We start from the raw sequence: 18945 nt of genomic DNA, 5'->3' as shown, positions 1-18945 counted from the left end.
AGATGTAAACATGACTAGTGCTAGGATAGGATTCATATGTAACCATGAGTATGATAACAAAAGGGGCAATGGGCACTGGGCAGGGGTGGCACACGCCTTTAATCCCCAGCACTGGGGAGGCAGAGGCTGGTAGATCTCTGATTCGAGGCCACCATGGTCTACAGTGCAAGTTCCAGGACAGCCAGGACTGCACAGAGAAAAAAAACCTTTAAAAAAAAAAAAAAAGGGCAGGGAGTGGGGGCAAGGGCTGTGTGTGTGTGTGTGTGTGTGTGTGTGTGTGTACAGGTAATGGTCAATTCTACCTGAAGCAATAAGGAAAGTAAACTTTTTTTTTTCCAGACAGGGTTTCTCTGTGTAGCTTTGACTGTCCTGGACTGGCTTTGTAGACCAGGCTGGCCTTGAACTCAAAGTGATCTGCCTGCCTCTGCCTCCCTGAGCGCCACCACACCAGGCTATAGTAAACAACTTTTTACAAGTATTGTAGGTTGCCTGCTAGGTTTTCAGAAACTCTTGTAAAATTAGAGTGGAGTTGCTCTTTTTCCTGCCACTGCCCTTTCCCAGTTACTTCCTCAAATCTTGAAGGTCAAGATTTTATTTCCACCAGGCTTGGAGGTGCATGCATATATGATCCCAGAGGCAGGCAGATCTCTGTGAATTCCAGGCCTGTCTGGTCTACAGAGTGAGTTCAGAACAGCCAAGGCTACACAGAGAAATCCTGTCTCAACAAAACAAACAAAGATTTTATTTCATTTAAGAATCTGAGTGCTGGGACTGTAGCTCACTTGGTACAGTGCTTATCTGGTGTGCTGGCTTCAGTCACAAAAAAACATGCACTCCCAGAACCCCATCACTGGAGGTGGAGGCAGGAGGATCAGAAAGTCAACATCATCCTCAGCTACAAAGAGAGAGGTGAGGGAAAGAGGAGGGAGTTGAGGAAAAGAAAGGAAAGAATCCGACTCACTAAGTATTGTAAACCTAAGTAAAAAAATATGCAAGTCAAGTTAATGAACTGGCCAAAAGTGGGGGAACACCTTTGATCCGGCATTTGGGAGGCAGAGGCAGGCAGATCTCTGTGAGTTCAAGGCCAGCCAGGTGTGCAGAGCTAGTTCCAGGAAAGCCAAGCTACATAAACCCTGTTTGAAAATAAATAAAAACATAAACAAATAGAATGAACTGTAATGTCACAAAGCTGTGGTAAAATAGGATAAATTTTAGGCTGGGTGGGTAGCCTTCATGAAGGAAGCAGTGTGAGTCAAAATTTAAAGATTGAAGGGGGCCTAAGAACAAGTGAGAAAGTAGGCAGCATAAACCTGTCAGGCAGAGCAGCCTGTACTCCTGTCACAACATGAAACATTATGAGCAAGCAACTAATTTGAACACTGCAGATAAGCCAGAGAGAAAGAATGGACAAGACAAGACAAATAAGCAGATGTCAAATTACAAGTCTATAGGCTCAGTGGAATTTAGGTTTTATTGTTCTGTAAGTAATAAAAAGTCATTAAAAATGTGTCAGTCTGTTTCAGGGCCACACTACGTAGCCCAGATTGCTTTCAAACTCTGGGATCCTCCTGCCGCAGCCCTACAAGCACTGGGGTTACAAGAATGTACCACTACACCCTGCTTATCAAACACTTTTGAGCTAAGGTTTGTAATCAGTTTGTGTTTTTCCAGGAAGATTCCTCTGACAGTATCGTTCAGGACACATTAAAGGAAAATAGCGGTGAAGGAGCTACTGCATTGTGCTGGTAAAAACAGGAACCATGGAACAGCAGTGTTCATTATGAGGAAAAGGCACATGTTAGGAATTGTTTAGGAAATGAGTTCAGCCAAACTTGGTGGCTAATTAAATGTGGAGTCCATGGACAGGGAAAGACTTCAGTGTTTAGAACTCTACAATATGGTAGAGCCTTGGACAAGCTAGGAAATACAGGACCAGAAGCAATGTTTTTAAGAGAGAGTATAAATTTGGTTAGGATGTACTGACTAAAGTGCTGACATGGAATAAAAGTTTAAATAACAACTACAGAAACAATTTTGGTTTCCAATAAGAAAATTGGTCTAAATATACAGATTTAGGAATCATACAGTGTATGATTTTGGAATATCAGGTCATACAAGGTCCTAGGCGACCTAGGACCTTGAACATCTTAGGCAGACGTTCTACTACTGAGCTTCATGTCCAACCTCAAGTTGTTTTTACTTTCTTTCTCTCTGGCTATCCTGGAACTCACTGTGTAAACCAGGCTGGCCTCACACTCACAGCACACAGGAACACAGGCATGCCATGGCACAAAAGTGAAGGTCCGCCAGTGACGCACAGGGTTTGATTTTTTTCCCTTCACCATGTGGATCCCAGAGATAGAACTCCGGCTGTCAGGCTAGGTGGCAAGCTCCTTTACCCATTTGGATGTGAAGGATGGGGAAATACTCCTAGATTTCCTTCTGTTAAGAGGTCCCATGTGCTCAGTTCTGTGTCTATACTGAAGCTATACTGCTCATAGGTCACCACAGAGTGACTACATAAAAATCTCGGATACTAGGGATATTAAGCAAGCCTGTTTCTGTAGAGGCAAAGATTCCACTGAGGCGGTCACTTAAAGACTCCAATGATGGCTATCAGTTGAATGAGAAGATGCCCAGAAGATGCACATTCTCAACTGTGTCTGTGTAGGTGTCTTTGGAGACAGATGACTTGTCAAACAGCAGCTGAGGGGAAAGGAGCATCCTGAATGTGGGTGGCACTAACAGGCTGGGAGGCTGGAGAAAGTTGAGTACAAGTTCCACTCTCCCTAAGAAAGTGCACCTGTGGCTGCCATCGCCATGACTTCAGACTCCAGCTTTCCCACCTTCCAAAATGGACTCCGCAGAACTCTCTAGACAGCTTCCAAGGCCTTTGGCTCATGATAGGACTGTGTCACTGGTCCCACTTGTTCTGAGGTTTCTAGCTTCTTGGACTAAGTGTCTACTGGCTCAGCATGCAGACAACCAGGGAGACACTATTCAGCCTTCAGTCATATAAGCTAACCTACTAAATCATAAGTATGAATGTATGAATATGCATGTGTATTTGTGTATATACACACAATTCTACACGTGTAGAGAACCCTAAAACAGATTTTAATGACCAAAGTGATTCTAAAGAAATCGATTTAAGCCTGTCATGGCTGTGCATGTCTGTAATCCAGCACTCTGGGAGGCAGAGGCAGGTGGACCTCTTGTGAGTTGAGGCCTGCCTGGTCTACAGAGTCCAGGACAGCCAAGGCTACACAGACAAATCTTGTCTCAACACCCCCCAAAAAATAGATTTATAGAGATGAATTTGCTTAGTTGATGTTACGATTTGTGGAGTTGGTACTCCATCATGATTATACCCAGAGTTGCTAAAGACTGTTTATAATATAGAGAGCTCCGATAACCTAATCATAAGGCCATAGGTTATCTTTGTTCAGAGATTGAGTATGCCGTGAAGAGATGTATTTGGAGGTCAGGTTGACAAGGAGAGGACTTGTGAAGTTAATCTTCCTTAACTCAGTTGGTCTGAGAGATACTTAAGAGCTCATTAAAGCCGACTTCTCTCGTGGTGTATAAGGGCATTTCCAGGGCCGACTAGCATGACGTAGCAACTGAGGGATGCTCACCCTGAATGTGGACCGTGGCGGCCTACAGTCTGGTGATCTCAAGAGAACAACAGTAGAAGGAGGAGGAAGCCAACCAGTGAGGGTAAGGCCCTCTTTTCCTGAACAGGTGTGTATTATGGAAGCTGCCGTTGTCCAGGGACCTAACAGTGCAGCTTCCTTTGCTTTTCAAGATGGACTCACATGAGTAACTCTGCAGGGAGGTCCAGACCTTCAGCCTTGTACACACAAGTAACAAGATTTTCTCTGGGCAGACACAGTATCACACACACACACACACACACACACACACACACACTCCTCAGATAGGGAACCTGTTACAGACCAAAGTACACATACCACGGAAAGTCTAGTTTAGTGAACCAATGGGTTTTGTTGGAGTTCCTTTAAAGGAAGGTGGGTGAGGAGGTGAATTAACTCCAAGAGCTGCACCACCAAATCCCACCCCAGCACAGGTGATGGCCCAAAAAGCAGGGAAGCTGGAGCACACTACACAGCCTGCAGGCGGCTCAAGGGGTGGGAGAGGGCCCCTTCTAGGTGCCTCAGGTGGTCTGAGCTTCTCCCAGGCATTTGTGCTGGTTTCTGCCTCTTCCAGGCAGCCTTTTTTTTTTTTTTTTTTCCAGTTTAGCTCTCTTTTGTTTTGACTTTGGTTTTGGTTTTTGTTTTTTTGAGACAGGATTTCTCTGTGTAGCCTTGGCTGTCCTGGAACCGGCTTGGTAGACCAGGCTGGCCTTGAACTCACAGAGATCCCCCTGACTCTGCCTCCCAAATGCTGAGATTAAAGACATGCACCCCAGCACTGGAGCTTAGCAGTTTTTGGTCCAAGAGGGACTCTAGGTTTTATTGCTTACCTTGGCAGGGAGGTTCCTGTGACTCTGACCCTAGTGAATCTGGTTAATTTCAAGGACTTCCTGAAGCTATTTTAAGTTGTTACCTTCCTGTTTAAGAAGCTTCCCTACGGGGATGAAATGGTTCACTCTGGGAGGAAACTGTTACACTACAAGGACACTTGGAAGCAAACTTGCTTGGGTCTAAAGTAGGATGTAGGGTCAGCTCTGCTTCCAGAGCCAGCTTTAAGGTAAGATCAAACAGCATATAACAATTTACCAATACAATATACATTACACTTCCACAAGCACGTACAGGCACACGGCACATATATATATGTGATATATATATGATATATGATATATATATCACATACACAGATTGTTAAGAAACAGGCCAGGCTGAGGGCTGCCTGACTCTTACAGATAAAGGAGGAGCTCCATCCAGGCCTATGTCAAATTCCTAGAGCCATCACAGTAAACTACCTCCAACTCACTGGCTTAAAATTACAGGAATGAATTGCTTCACAAGCCTGGGGGCTATAAGCCTGAAATCAGATGCCTCAAGGGCTGTGTTCAAATTGAAGCTTATAGAGAGAAGCTCTGAGGGTTCCAACATTTGGTGCTTGTCTGCACTCTTGGCTTTACAGCAGGTTAACTCCAATCCCTGCCTTGTCCTCACATAGCCATCTTCTCTCTATGTCTGTGGATTCAAATCTCCTTCTTACAAACTATCTTGGATTTAGGGCCCATTCTAAGCCGCTACAACCTTGCTTTAACTTGATAACATTAATGAAATCCTTCTTTGCAAATTAAGATTACATTTTCAGATGGAGTCACTGCCGAATTCTACCAGATCTCAGAGGAGGAAATTAGTGCCAGTGCTCCTTGAAATGTTCCATAAAATGGAGTAGAAGAGAGCACTGCCAGGCTCATTCTCTAAGACCAGCAACACCAATGCCAGATGGGGACATAAGAGAAAAAAAGAAAATTGTCAGTGGTTAAGAACACCAGTTGCTCTCAAAGAGGACCCAGACTTAGTTCCCAGGACTGCTCATAACCCCAGTTTCAGGGACTCCAACGTCCTCTTAAGAGCTCTGGGGACACCAGGCAAGAATGGTGCACATACTTCCGGGAAAAACGCTCACAGACATAAAATAAACCTGAAAAACACAGCCGGGCAGTGGTGGCGCACACCTTTAATCCCAGCACTCGGGAGAGAGAGGCAGGCAGATCTCTGAGTTTGAGGCCAGCCTGGTCTGCAGAGCAAGTTCCGGGACAGTTAGGGCTACACAGAGAAACCCTGTCTAAACAAAACAAAACACATGCTGCTCTCGTAGAGAACCCAAATTAGGTTCCCAGCACCCACATCAGGTCTCTCATAAACACCTATAACTCCAGGTCCAGGGACGCATCTGGTCTCTACAGACACTTGCACCCACCTGCATCCACTCATACACAGACAGACAAAGACACACATAATTAAAACTGTTCAAATGTAATTAGTTTTCTTGTAGACAGATCAAAAGACTTTTTCCCCTCAACTACACAATAAGCACAGTGGGCTTCAAAACAATGACACAGTGAGCTGATCAATCGTTGTATCAAGGTGTCGGTTATTTCAGAGAGCTGAACGTGCTAAACCTCTTCAAAATTAAACTCTTCCAAAAGGCAGCATGCCAACACAGGAACCTTACTTGTCTCTTTGACTTAATCTTTCCAGGAAAACAGACGAAAGGTTCCAAGTCTGTTGCCAGTCATGTCGGCACTCCAGAAGTCTTATCATCACTTGTGAGCTTCTTAGCTCCAAATTAGGCATTGTTCCCTGACGCTGGGTTGCAGCCCACTCTGAAATTTAAACAAACACACAAAGCCTTCACTAAATAAGAACCCCCACAGGTAACAAGCATAATTGCATTCAGGTAAAGAATGTGAAAGGTCTGCTCTAAAAATTAAACCAGTGTGCTTACTGGGCCTAGGCAGAGAACTCACATGAAAGAAACTTCTCTTGACAGTTGTGTTCACATCAAATGGAAAGGCATGCCTGCCCAGCCTCCAGTGGACCAGTCACCAGGGGAAATGAGCTGTAAATCTTTCAAGTCAGGTTCACTGCATGCGTGAACAGAAGAAGTAAGCAAACTTGAGGTGGCTTGATCATTCTTACAAGCTTAGTCATCACAATTTATAAGCTACGTAGATGTCAGATTTGGACAGAGAAATAAGATTTCTTTTATGATGGTCTTATGTAGATCAGGGAAGTTTCTTGAGTTTTGATTTTTCATTTTCCTTTTTTATTTTCTGAATCAGGATCCTTCTGTCCAGGCCAGCCCTGCACTTCTTATGTAACTGAGCATGGTCTTGCACTCCTGATCCTCCTGACTCACCCAGCAAGTGCTGGGATTATAGGTTTGTAGCAACACTCAGCTACAGAAACTGACATTTTCTTTGTGTGTGGCAGTGGAGGAAGATAATGATTACTTGTACTGTGAGGTATAACTGATCAATACATGTGGAAATGCTTAGGCTCCCTTAGTGCAAATATCTACAAATTTAAAAAGCTTTCATATATAATATTTCTGTTACAAAGCTTTTTCTGAAGAGACATGAACCAACTTCTACTTACCCTAGATAAGGAACTGAAAAACAGACCAAAGAAACAATTCTACCAAAGTGGAATTGAGCACACTAAAAAGTTTATTGAGGTTATTTAGAGGAGCCTGGGTAACTCAAAAGCAGCTTCATCAAAAAAAAATGTGACCCCCAGCCTGTGTACTGACTCATAAAAGCTAAAACCCTGGCACTCTCTGGATATGAAAGCAACTCAACAGATCTGGGAGTCTTCTCTCTCCAGCAGTTGTTACTGCTTATATAAGCTTGGGGAAGAAGGAGCCTTGCACATGTAATAAGTTTCAGGGATTTCCTGAGACCTATAAGTTGTTCACATCCTGAAACTTTTCTTTTTAATGATTTATTTATTTTTATTCTATGTACATTGGTGTTCTGCCTGCTTGTATGTGTGTGAGAGTGTCAGATCCCTTGGAATTGGAATTATACACAGTTCTGAGCTGCCATGTGGGTACTAGGTATTGAACCCAGGTCTTTTGGAAGAGCAGCCAGTGTTCTTAATTGCTGAGCCATATCTCCAGCCCCAACATCCTGAATCTTAATGAAACTGGTTAACTAGGAGGAAATTGCTACACAGGTTCTAACCTATGGACTACCTACCAGAAACAGCTTTAGGCGTGCTCAAGAGACCATGCATCACACTTTGAAAACTGATGCAAACACTGGTATTCACTATATGTGTTTCCACCTACTACTGGAATGATTTGAAACAATAGAAACTTACTCTCTTCTAGTCGGTGGCCCAGAATCTGGAATCAAGGTGTACCTAGAATCACCTTCCCTTGGTTCTAGAGATAAATCCTTCTTTGGCTTCTCCAGCTTATCACGCCCTCCAGTGAGCCTGGCCTCTAATGCTGTTTCCTCAAGGATTTCTTCCTCAGATCCTTTTCTCTTCTTACAAGGACAGCAATCGCTAGATTTAGAGTTCACCCTAATTTCCTATTACCACATCTTAATTACATCTACAAAGACCCTATTTTCATCGGGGTATGATAACTCATATTTATAACACAGTACTTAAGATGCTGAGGCAGGGGATTGCTTGGTGTTTGAAGTCAGCCTGAGCTATACAGTGAATTCCAGGACACTCTGGGCTAGAGTGAAACCCTGTCCCATAAACACAAAATAAAACAGCTGGGCATGGTACCACTCAAGAGACAGAGGCAAGTGGATCTCTGTGAATTTGATGCCACAAGCATAAGACAACAATTGGCTTAGAGTTTGGGTGGTTTGTTTTTTAATATATTTTAATTTAGTGTGTCTTTAATACTGAGACCCTGTCCCAAAAGAAAAAAAAATCAGACAAGTACACAAAAAATATGCACAAATATGACTATTATTTTATAACAAAATATTATAAATAATTTGGCATTGGTTGAATAATTGTATCCTCTTCATTGTGCTGTGCTGTAATGTAAACATTGTAGATTTAGATTGTTTTGATAGAGAAAAACTTCAATTTATATAGTGGACTTAAAGATACTCCGTAGGGCATATAGATAATAATGTCATTAAATACTACATTATGGATGATAGCCAAAATAGCATAAATGGTACTTTAGGACATCTTTCAAATTTTCCAGTTATTTATTTGAGTTTTAAACTCTTATAAAATTCATAGGAATGTCTATGCATATGTGTGTGTGTGTGTGTGTGTGTGTGTGTGTGTGTGTATACATTATTCCTTGGTTGGTTGGTGGAGAGTATTTTGGAGAAAGGGTCTCTTAGGATAGCCTTGGTCGGCCTGGAATTCTTTGTGTAGGCTAGGATGCCCTGTATTTATGGAGACTCTCCTAGCTTAATATTTCTACTTTAAATCATAAAGCACAAGACATCGATTGGCTTAGAGTTCAGGTGGTTTGTTTTCAATATATGTTCATTTAGTGTATCTTTAATACCGAAGATAATGGAGAATTGGTCTGTGTTAGTAGGTATGAAGAAAAAAATATTTTTTTATTTGCAGCGCTGAGGTTAAGACCCAGGGCAGTGCAGACTTAGGTAAGATGTCTACAGTGAGCTACGCTCCTTCCTAGTGGTTGTCTACCTGCTTCATATAGGTCACAGGTCTTCTGGTTGGAGTTCTGCCATGTCCATAACAGACAGAGAACTTGTTCTCTGCCTGTCTAAGTTAAGAGTTCTAATGGATTATAGTTAATTCATTTCTAGAGAGCTTCTTTGGCAATTTTATTTTAGCCTCTGCTGGTTTTTAGTTATACAAGAGAAGAAATTCAACCTGTACCTCATCTATATTTAGTTTCTTACTATAAAAAAAAAAAACTTATAAAAGTCACATCTGGTTATATTAACAATTACTCTCCAATTATACTAATTTAATCTATTTCATTAAGTTACTTGATGTTCTTTGGACAAGGACCCATGTGATATATTCTTTTATAACTTAATAGATGGAAATGGTCCCTAGAATAACTTCCTTATGTAATTATCTGGGTAAGGTAATTAGGAAGCTCAGTGTTTCATTTTAAACTCATTCTAGTAACTGCTTATTTTTGTAAGGTAGCTAAGTTCAGCTCTGTATGATGGTAAGTAACTCTTCCTACTCAAGTTTCCACAATTTGAACTTCTAATTTTTTTAATGTATCTCTCATAAGCTGTATTTGGTCCTTTGTGAAAACCTTATTATTTGCATCTTATGTGCTAATAAGCAAGTGCTGATTGTTTTTATACTTTACATTTCTCACGGATGTAGAACATGCTATCATCAATATATCTGATGAGAAGAGAAAATTATTTATTCTAGGTAAGGCATTAAAAAAGGAAATTTAATTTTTTTCTTTTTATATATTTATTTTTAAACTGCTACGGATTGAATCCAGACCCTTGAAGTGGGCAAATGCTCTGTTACTGAGCCATATCCACAATCCAGGGCACAAGAAAGGGAAAGAAAAGAAACATTTACTGAACACCATATGACAAGTGCTGTTAGGAAACACAGCTTTATAGTGTCCTTTCATTCCTATAATAATCTCATGGACTAAGAACATCACAGTTAGAAATGTTTCATGATCATGACTTGACATCTCAGTGTTGTGTATGAGTGAGCCTCAGGTTCTGATTTTTATCCTGTCTGTCTGTCTGTCTGTCTATCTGTCTTGACCTGGACCAGCATGTCATTCTTCAGTGACAGATTCCTAAGTAGGAGGTATCTGGGAGATGAGAAGATAAGGAAGACAGAAAAGCTGGGTTTGGGAGAGCTTACATGAGCTAAGTCTTAGGCCAAGCAAGTTTATTAAGCAACACAACACTTTAGAGACTCTTTGTCGGGGGTAGGGCAATCAGACTGTACAAAGTCAACAGACTCTACCATACAGTGGGCCAAATCGGGAGGAGGCTTCAAGTAATGTTTCAGAAAGGGCTCAAAGGGTACCTCATGAGACTTACAGACTGAGCACACAAGCCAACCAGCCTGAGAGCGGTTAACTGAACTCTGATTCCATGTAAGGGTAGCGAGTGCTCACTCCTGCTGGCCATGGTAGATTTTGAATGCAGAGCAACAACTGTCCACGGAGGAAGATGCCATGGAGGGCTTTCTCACGGAAGAGAAATGAGTGCCTGGCCACATGTCAGCTGCCTTTCTCGTTAGAGGCTAATACAGCTGGTGACTTCTTGTGGGGTGCTTTGTTTGACTATGTATTGTTTGGGACAAGGTCTTGCTACGCTGCAAGAGCCCACGCTGGTCTTGATTTCCCCATCTTCCTGTCTCAGCGATAGTCACCACCATCTACTTGAGATGGTCTGAAGGCATCTAGGATGCAAGCCTCTGAAAACACCTGGGAGTCATTATGTAGGCACATCTGTGAGGGATTATCCAGGTAGGTTACCCTCTGCTGTGCCCGTGGAATTGTTGATTTTCAGTTAAGTGCAGTAGAAAGACTCACTGGATTGTGGCTGGCGTGATGGAGTTTGTGAGCCCTGGGAAAGATGGTAGACTCAATCCAATTAAAAAGATGCATTGATTGCCTGCAAGAAAAACAATCTCTGAGCCAAGTTTGAGACTGTCATGAAGGAGGGGTATGGGAAAGGACTTTTAAAGGGGAAACCACACAAAGACCCTCAACTCTACTCAAGCAAGTAAAAACTGTTCTATTCTGCCAAATTAAAGCAACTCAAAACTTATGGGTATCTGTGTAAACAAGTTACAGAAGTGAAAACAGCAGTTAGTCATATCATAACAAATATATGGTCAAGGCTGTACATTTTTGGATGTGGATCACTGAGTCGGGGCTACTGGGAATTTATCTTCCTGGGACTGGAATCACAGACAAATGCCTGGTGGGTACCAAGATGGATGCCTAGAATAAAATGGAGCTTCTTTAGCCATAATAGTGGTACCATTCAGCGGGGTCCCCCGCTGAATAAAAAGGAGCAATAAATCTAAGTAATACCTTTATCCACCCCTGATTTCCTGACATCAGACACAATGTGGCCAGTCCTTCTCAAGCTCCTGCTACCATCACTTTCCACCATAAAGGACTCTTCCTTTGACCTATGTTCTTCTCTTGAGATTGCTTCCTGTCTGATGTTTTGTCACATTAGTGAGACAAGTCACTAATGCACTCGGCCTCCCAAGAGCTGGGATGTCATGTATGCAAAGCCACCACACCCCGATCACCTGGTCACTCTAATCTGATGCCAGTGCTTATCTGTCATTCCCAAGTTTCTAAAGCCTTTAAGAGTTACACAAAATCATCTTTGCCTATGCTTGACAAATGGAAGAGCAAAGCTTAGATGACAGCACATCTTTTTTTTTTTCAAACATAGTTTACTCAATACCTTAAGCCCATGGGAACCTACTGCTCAGAGAAAGACTCATTTCAAAATCTCACCATTTCTTGACAACAAACCTAGTCGCTCAAGACTTCTGATGGATATAGATGGCAAGATTAACATTGTTTTCATGCCTACTAACATAAAGGCTTTTCAGGAGTCTGTGGATTAAGTGTAATTTCAACTTTTAAGTCTTATTATTTAAACATGAATATTTTAATGTTCAGTTGATATATTAACTCTTCTGAGGGGTTGGGGCACACTAATCTGACAATCAGTCACCATTCTAGATATTATAAAGAACATCTGTGGCTCAAGGAAGAAGTCAGACTATCAGTGTTAACAGGAGTTTAGAATAAGTTGATTCTAACCTTCACAGATGACCATGAAATAGCAAGAGAATTATAAGAATCTGAAGTTGGTGCTAGTGAGAAAGCAAAGAAAGGCATTTCTTGAAATCTAATCTAAGCAGGGCATGGTGGTGCACACCTGTGAGCCCAGCACTCAGGAAGGGAGAAGCAGAAGGATCTCTGTGAGTTCAAGGCCAGCCTGGTCTACAAGGCCAAGGACAACCAAGGCTACACAGAGAAACCCTGTCTCAAAAACAAAACAAACAAAAAAGAAATGTAATCTAATTATTCTCAGTGAAGATGCAGTAGATATTGTTGAAATAACCACAAAACGCTTCAAATACACAAACTTAGTTGGAAAAAACAGTGGTAGGACTTTAGAAGAGAAAGTCCAATTTTCTGTGGCAATCTTCCACCTGCAGCACCTGGTAGTATCCAGGTGTAAAGTCACCTGGATTCCAATTTTGAAAGACCCTCTACTGTGGACAAAGCGCCACCAACAGCAAAATCTTTCATAAAAGGAAAAGTCAATAGATGTGGCAAAATTTTGAAAGATTAACTTTTACTTTTTTGGTACTGTGCATGACTCTGTGTAAGAGGTATGTGCACATGAGTACAGTTACCTGCAGAGGCCAGAAGAGGGCATCCGTTCCCCTAGACCGAAAGCCCTCTGCAAGTGCAACACACTCTCTTAACTACTGAGCCATCTCACCAGCCCAGATGTGGCCAATCCACGGTGGTCCTTTGTTAATCTAGTTTGCAGACCTGGGGATCAAATCTAAAATCTTTTTCATGCCAGGCAGGAACTCTGCCACTGACCCTGTCCCTGCGCTTGCTTTTATTATTTTAAGAAATTGCCTTAGCCATTCAAATCTTCAACATCTGCTGCCCTTATCAGTCAACAATTGACACTGAAGCAAGACCCACCCCCAATAACAATGAGCACATTTTGCTTGTAAAGTTCTTTGGCGTTTTCTTTGGTTGGCAGTGTTAGGCACATTAGCTACCATTGAACTACACCTAGAGCCCCAATAAAGTGTTCTAAATTAAGTTTAGGGTTTCTAAATTAGGGTTTCTAAGTTGGGGTTCCTATTGCTGTGACGAAACACAATGACCAAAAAAAGCAAGTTGGGGAGGAAAGGGTTTATTCATCTTACATTTCCAAATCATTGTTCCTCACCAAAGAACATCAGGACAGGAACTCAAACAGGGAAGAAACCTGGAGGCAGAAGCTGATGCAGAGGCCATGAAGGGGTGCTGTTTACTGGCTTGCTCAGCCTGCTTTCTTATTGAACCCAGAACCACCACCCACAATGGGCTGGGCCCTCCCGCATCAATCACTAATTAAGAAAATGTCTTACAGCCGTACCTTATATGGAGGCACTTTTTAATTGCGGTTCCCTCCTCTCAGATAACTTGTTGAGATCTGTAAGCAGGCATCTCTACGGCCAGCCCAAGGGACCTGATTAACAGGATATCAGGCATCTGTGAGGCCATCTGTGGACCACCCCTGGACCACCTGAAACCACCTACACTTGCTCTGGGCCACCTTATAAGAGAACTTGCACCACCTCCTCTCTCTCTCTCTCTCTCCCTCTCTCTCTCCCTCTCTCCCTCCCTCTCTCCCTCTCTCTCCCTCTCTCTCCCTCCCTCTCCCTCTCCCTCTCTCCCTCTCCCTCTCTCCCTCTCCCTCTCTTCCTCTCCCTCTCTCCTCTCTCTCTCTCCCTCTCTCTCTCCCTCTCTCTCTCCCTCTCTCCCTCTCTCCCTCTCCTCTCTCCCTCTCCTCTCTCTCCCTCTCCTCTCTCTCCCTCTCCTCTCTCTCCCTCATTCTCCCTCCCTTTCTCTCTCCCTTTCTCTCTCCCTTTCTTTCATTCTCTCCCTCCCTTTCATTCTCTCCCTCCCTTCTCTCTCCCTCCTCTTTCTTCTCTCTCTCCTCTCTCTCCTCTCTCTCCTTCTCTCCCTCCCTCTCTCCCTCTCCCTCTCCCCTTTCCTTTTCTCCCCCCTCTCTCCCTCCTACTCTCTCTCTCCTCTGTCTCCTCTCCCTTTCCCCCTCTCCCCCTCTTCTCTCTCTCTCTCCTCTCACTTTCTCCTACTCTGCCCAGAGATGGTCTCTGTGACCCCCTCCCCCTTCCCTTAATAAAACCTCCCACGTGGAACCAGTCTTGGGGTGTGATTTATGAACCCTCTGTGTAATTTCGTTGCACAATTCTAACAACTCTAGCTTGTGTCGAATTGACATAAAACTAGCCAGCACAAGTGGTAACTACAGTAACGACTTGGCCAGACCCTCTTGCAGAACCAGGCCTAAGATCGACCAGAGCACAAACCTGGACACAGTTTCCTCCTCTACCTTCCTTCTGTTCCTTCCTCAAAGCCTCATGGTTCTTGTTAACTCCAGATAGACGTGGATGCTCTCCCTAATGTATCCATATTTATTCCTTCTCTGCTATTTATCACCTTGACTGCTATGTTGGGGTGAGTGGCAGATTCTCACCTGTTAGAACTTTGGAAGCCAGGACTTTGCCCCAAAACTCACTCCAACAGTAACAAGCTTACCTTTGAATCTATGTCTCTGTTGTTTTGTGGTTTTTGTTTTGATTTGATTTGTTTGCTTGCTTATTTGGTTTTAGAAACTGGGTCTTATGTAAGTCGGGCTAACATAGAATTTGTTTTGTAGTCCCAGAAGACATTAAACTCCCAATCCCAGTCTCTGAGTGCTGGCATTACAGGCATGCCTACAATTGTGACCTGTAAATGATATCTGATTGAATGAAGAGACATGAGTGTCAACAATGGAGGATCTGTCAGAGAGAGACAGGAGCTGGATGTGCTCTGACCACAAGCACAGGGACTCACATGATCACTGAGTAACTGATCTGTTGACTCTGCACACACACACTTGTGCCCAGGCCTCATTCAGGACCCAGAGCCTTGTTTTGGTGTTGGCGGGAACACAGAGGACACTACAGTGACTAGTCAGAAAAAAAAAAAAAAAAAAGAGGAACTGCTCACACCTTTAATCCCAGTGCTCAGGGGGCCGGAGGCAGGCAGATCACTGTGAGTTCAAGGCCAGCCTGGTCTACAGAGTGAGTCCATCGTAGCCGGGGCTACACAGGGAAACCTGAGAAACCCTGCCTCAAAAGAAAAAAAAGAAAAAAAAAAAAAAAGGAAGGAAGGAAGAAAGGGGAGCTGATTTATTTAGAGACAGCACTGAAAGGACAGTGCAAAATTAGCTTGCTGTTCATCTGCACAACCCATGACGCAGCCTCAGCACAAACATTATCCCTCTGGCTTCAGAGCTGGCACAGGGACTGCCAGTACTCTGGTAATAAACCCTCTCACTAAGTTATGATAAGATAAAGGCATCCAGCAATAAAGCAGAACAGAAAGTTGTCAAGTTCTGTGCTTTTAGAAACTGCTTCAACACTGCAGGGCAAACATGCACAGACATGAGTAAAAACTGAATCTGAGGACTGTGGAAAGAGAGCTCAGTGGTTAAGAGTGCTTTGTGCTCCAGAGTTTGGTTCCTAATAGTTTTTAATCCCAGCACTCCAGGAGACAGAAGCAGGCAGATCTCTGTGAGTTCAAGGCCAGCCTGGCCTACAGAGTGAGTTCTAGGACAGTCAGGGCTGTTACACAGAAACCCTATCTCAAAAAGAAAAGAAAAAAAAAGTTGGAACTCTCAACTCAAGACACAGGAAAAGATAAAGCTTAAAAGAACTGACTTTATATTATGTACTTCCATATGTAAATAATCATCACATAATAAAACATATCAAATGGGGTGAAATGTACCTCATCAGTAAAGCACCTACCTAGTGAAAGTAGTAAAAGATCATTGTAAAATTATTCAATGAATAGGGGGATTTATAGTACACAAAAATTAAATCCAGATTGAATACCCAGTCTCATCCGGGAAAAGTAACCACTGTTAGCTCTTCAGTATGAATCATACAATTTTTTTTCCAAAATGTGTATCTTAGTTAGGGTTACTATTGGTCATGATGAAATCTCATGACCAAAGCAAATTGGGGAGGAAAGGACTTATTTTGCTTATACTTCCATAGCACTGCTCATCACTGAAAATCAGAGGACAGGAACTCAAACAGGGCAGGAACCTCGAGGCGGGAGCTGATGCAGAGGCCGTGGAGGGGTGCTGCTTACTGGCTCGCTCCTCGTGGCTTGCTTGCTTGCTTTTTTTTTTTTTACCTTTTTATAGATTCTTTGGGAATTTCCCATCATGAACCCAATTCCACTCATCTTCCAGTCTCTTCATATCTTCTCTCCATCTTTGCAACCTCCCCTAAAAGAAAAGTAAAGAATAGAAAAAAAATCTTCATGGAAGCTGCAGTGTGTCATGGTGTATCAAACAGTCACCCTTTTGTCCACACATCTCTACTTGCAAATGTTCATTGCAATGAGTTATTAGTCTGGTTCAAGGCCTCTGGCTTCTGTTACACTATCAATACTGGATCCTCATTGGATATCCTGTTGTTGCCCTGAATCATGGAAATCCTGCAAATTTGGATCTGCAAAACATTCACACACTGAAGCAGTTCACAGATGGCATGGATGTTGAGGTGGGCCAACTCGAAGCCCCCGGATCTGGGGCTGGGTAGGAGCTGAGTTGTTCAGCCCACCGGCTGTCCTGTACCCACACCACCAGCCCAGCTCTCCAGCACTGCCCACCCCTTAGCTCACTGTGGTGGTTTGAATAGGAATGGCCCCCATAGACTCATTTCTTTGAATGCTTGGCACATAGGGAGTGGCACTATTTGGAGGTGCGGCCTTGTTGGAGGAACTGTGTCATGGTGGGGGTGGGCTTTGAGGTCTTCTATGCTCAAGCTAAGCCCAGTGTGACTCACAGTCTCCTTCTTCTTCCTGCAGATCAAGATGTAGAGCTCTCAGCTCCTTCTCCAGCACCATGTCTGCCTATAGGCTATCCATGATCCCACCATGTTGGTAATGGACTAAACCTCTAAAACTGTGACCAAGCCCCAACTAAATGCTTTCCTTTATAAGAGTTGCCATGGTCATGGTATCCCTTCACGGCAATGAAACCCAAACTAAGACACTCACCCAATGCCACAGCAAGCAAGGGGTGGGCCAGCTCTACTATGCTGCAAAGGTGAGGCTGAGGGGCGCCTCTCCCGAGTGCTGCAGCCAGTGAGGGGTGAGGGCAGCTCTTAGGCTTGTGTTTTTATAGAACCTAGGACCACGAACCCAGGGAAAGCACCAGCCACAATGGGCTGGACCTTCTCCGCATCAATAACTAAGAAAATACCCTATAGCTTGCCTACAGCCTGATCTTATGAAGGCATTTTTCTTAATTGAGGTTCCCTCCTCTCTGATGACTCTATCTCGTGTCAACTGGATAGTCAATAAAACTATCCAGCACAATGTATATCTAAAAACAAACACATAACTTTGAAAACAGAGAATAAGTCTTTTGGAGAAGCGGCAGAGGTAGGTGAGCTGGTAAAGTGCTTGCCTCGCAAGTGTGAGGACCTGAGTTCGAACACCCAGACCCCTCATTAGAAAGCCAAGTGTGGTGCCACGCATCTGTAACCCCAGTGTGGAGAGGTATAGAAAGGAGGACCCCAGGGTCCTGATGAACAGCCAGTCTAGCTAAATCAGTAACCTCCGTGTTCAGTGAGTGATTTTGTCTCAAAGAGTGAGGTAGAAAGCATTAGAGGAAGATATGAAATGTCAACCTCTGACCTACATACATACACACACAGAGAGAGAGAGAGAGAGAGAGAGAGAGAGAGAGAGAAAGAGAGAGGACTGAATCCAGGGTCTAACAAATGTTAAACATGTATTCTACCACTGAAGCACACTATCAGCCCCTGATTTTTTTTTTTCATGTGCATTGTTGTTTGCTGCCTGCATGTCTGAGTGAGAGTGTCAGATTTCCCGGAGCTGGAGCTATGGACAGTCTTGAAATGCTATGTGGTTGCTGGGAGTTGAACCCGGGACCTCTGGAAGAGCAGCCAGTGCTCTTAACCACTGAGGCATCTCTCCAGCCCCATTAATTTCTTTTCTTTTTTTTTATTACTCAACGTTTGTGGGTTATTTTTTGTTTTTTTGTAAATTTACCTTTCCAACCCTGCCAGGCCTTTAACCTTTTTACAAGGACATACTGCTCCTGGCTGAGAAAAGCAGGCTTGGTCCTAATGAAGGCACATTTGGCACACAAAGCACCACAGATCCTGTAATGTGCATTCAGTCAATGCCTCCCAAGAACTTGGCCTTCTAACACCAGCACCATTTCACTCCCAGTTAGGGGGAGCAAGTACATATTGGCAATTTCCCAAGTTTCTTGGGATAAAAGTAAACAATTGACCAGAGGTTAAAGACTGCAGCTTGGCTTGAGGCTGAGCTGTTGGAAAGCCTGCAGAAGGTTGACAAATGCTGGGTGATTGTAAAGTGTTTTTTAAACCTTGTCTCCAGGAAAACCACATTCATTTTTTTTTTTACTTTGCACCCCAATTAATAAAATGTGGGGTGCATACAATAAATACATGTCAAGTATCAACATACACTACCAAACCCATGCGTTAATGCACACTGCAAGGAAACCCTGTCTCAAAACACAAGGAAATAAAAATGTTTTCAAGCCAGGCATGGTTGCCCACGTGTTTAATCCCAGCACTCAGGGAGGCAGAGGCAGGTGGAGCTCTGTGAGTTCAAGGCCAGCCTGGTCTGCAAATGGAGTCCAGG

This window comes from Meriones unguiculatus, chromosome 20 (assembly GCF_030254825.1).
Source record: "Meriones unguiculatus strain TT.TT164.6M chromosome 20, Bangor_MerUng_6.1, whole genome shotgun sequence".
NCBI lineage: Eukaryota > Metazoa > Chordata > Mammalia > Rodentia > Muridae > Meriones > Meriones unguiculatus.
The sequence above is the reverse complement of the archived record's forward strand: the minus strand, read 5'-3'. Positions refer to the sequence as shown.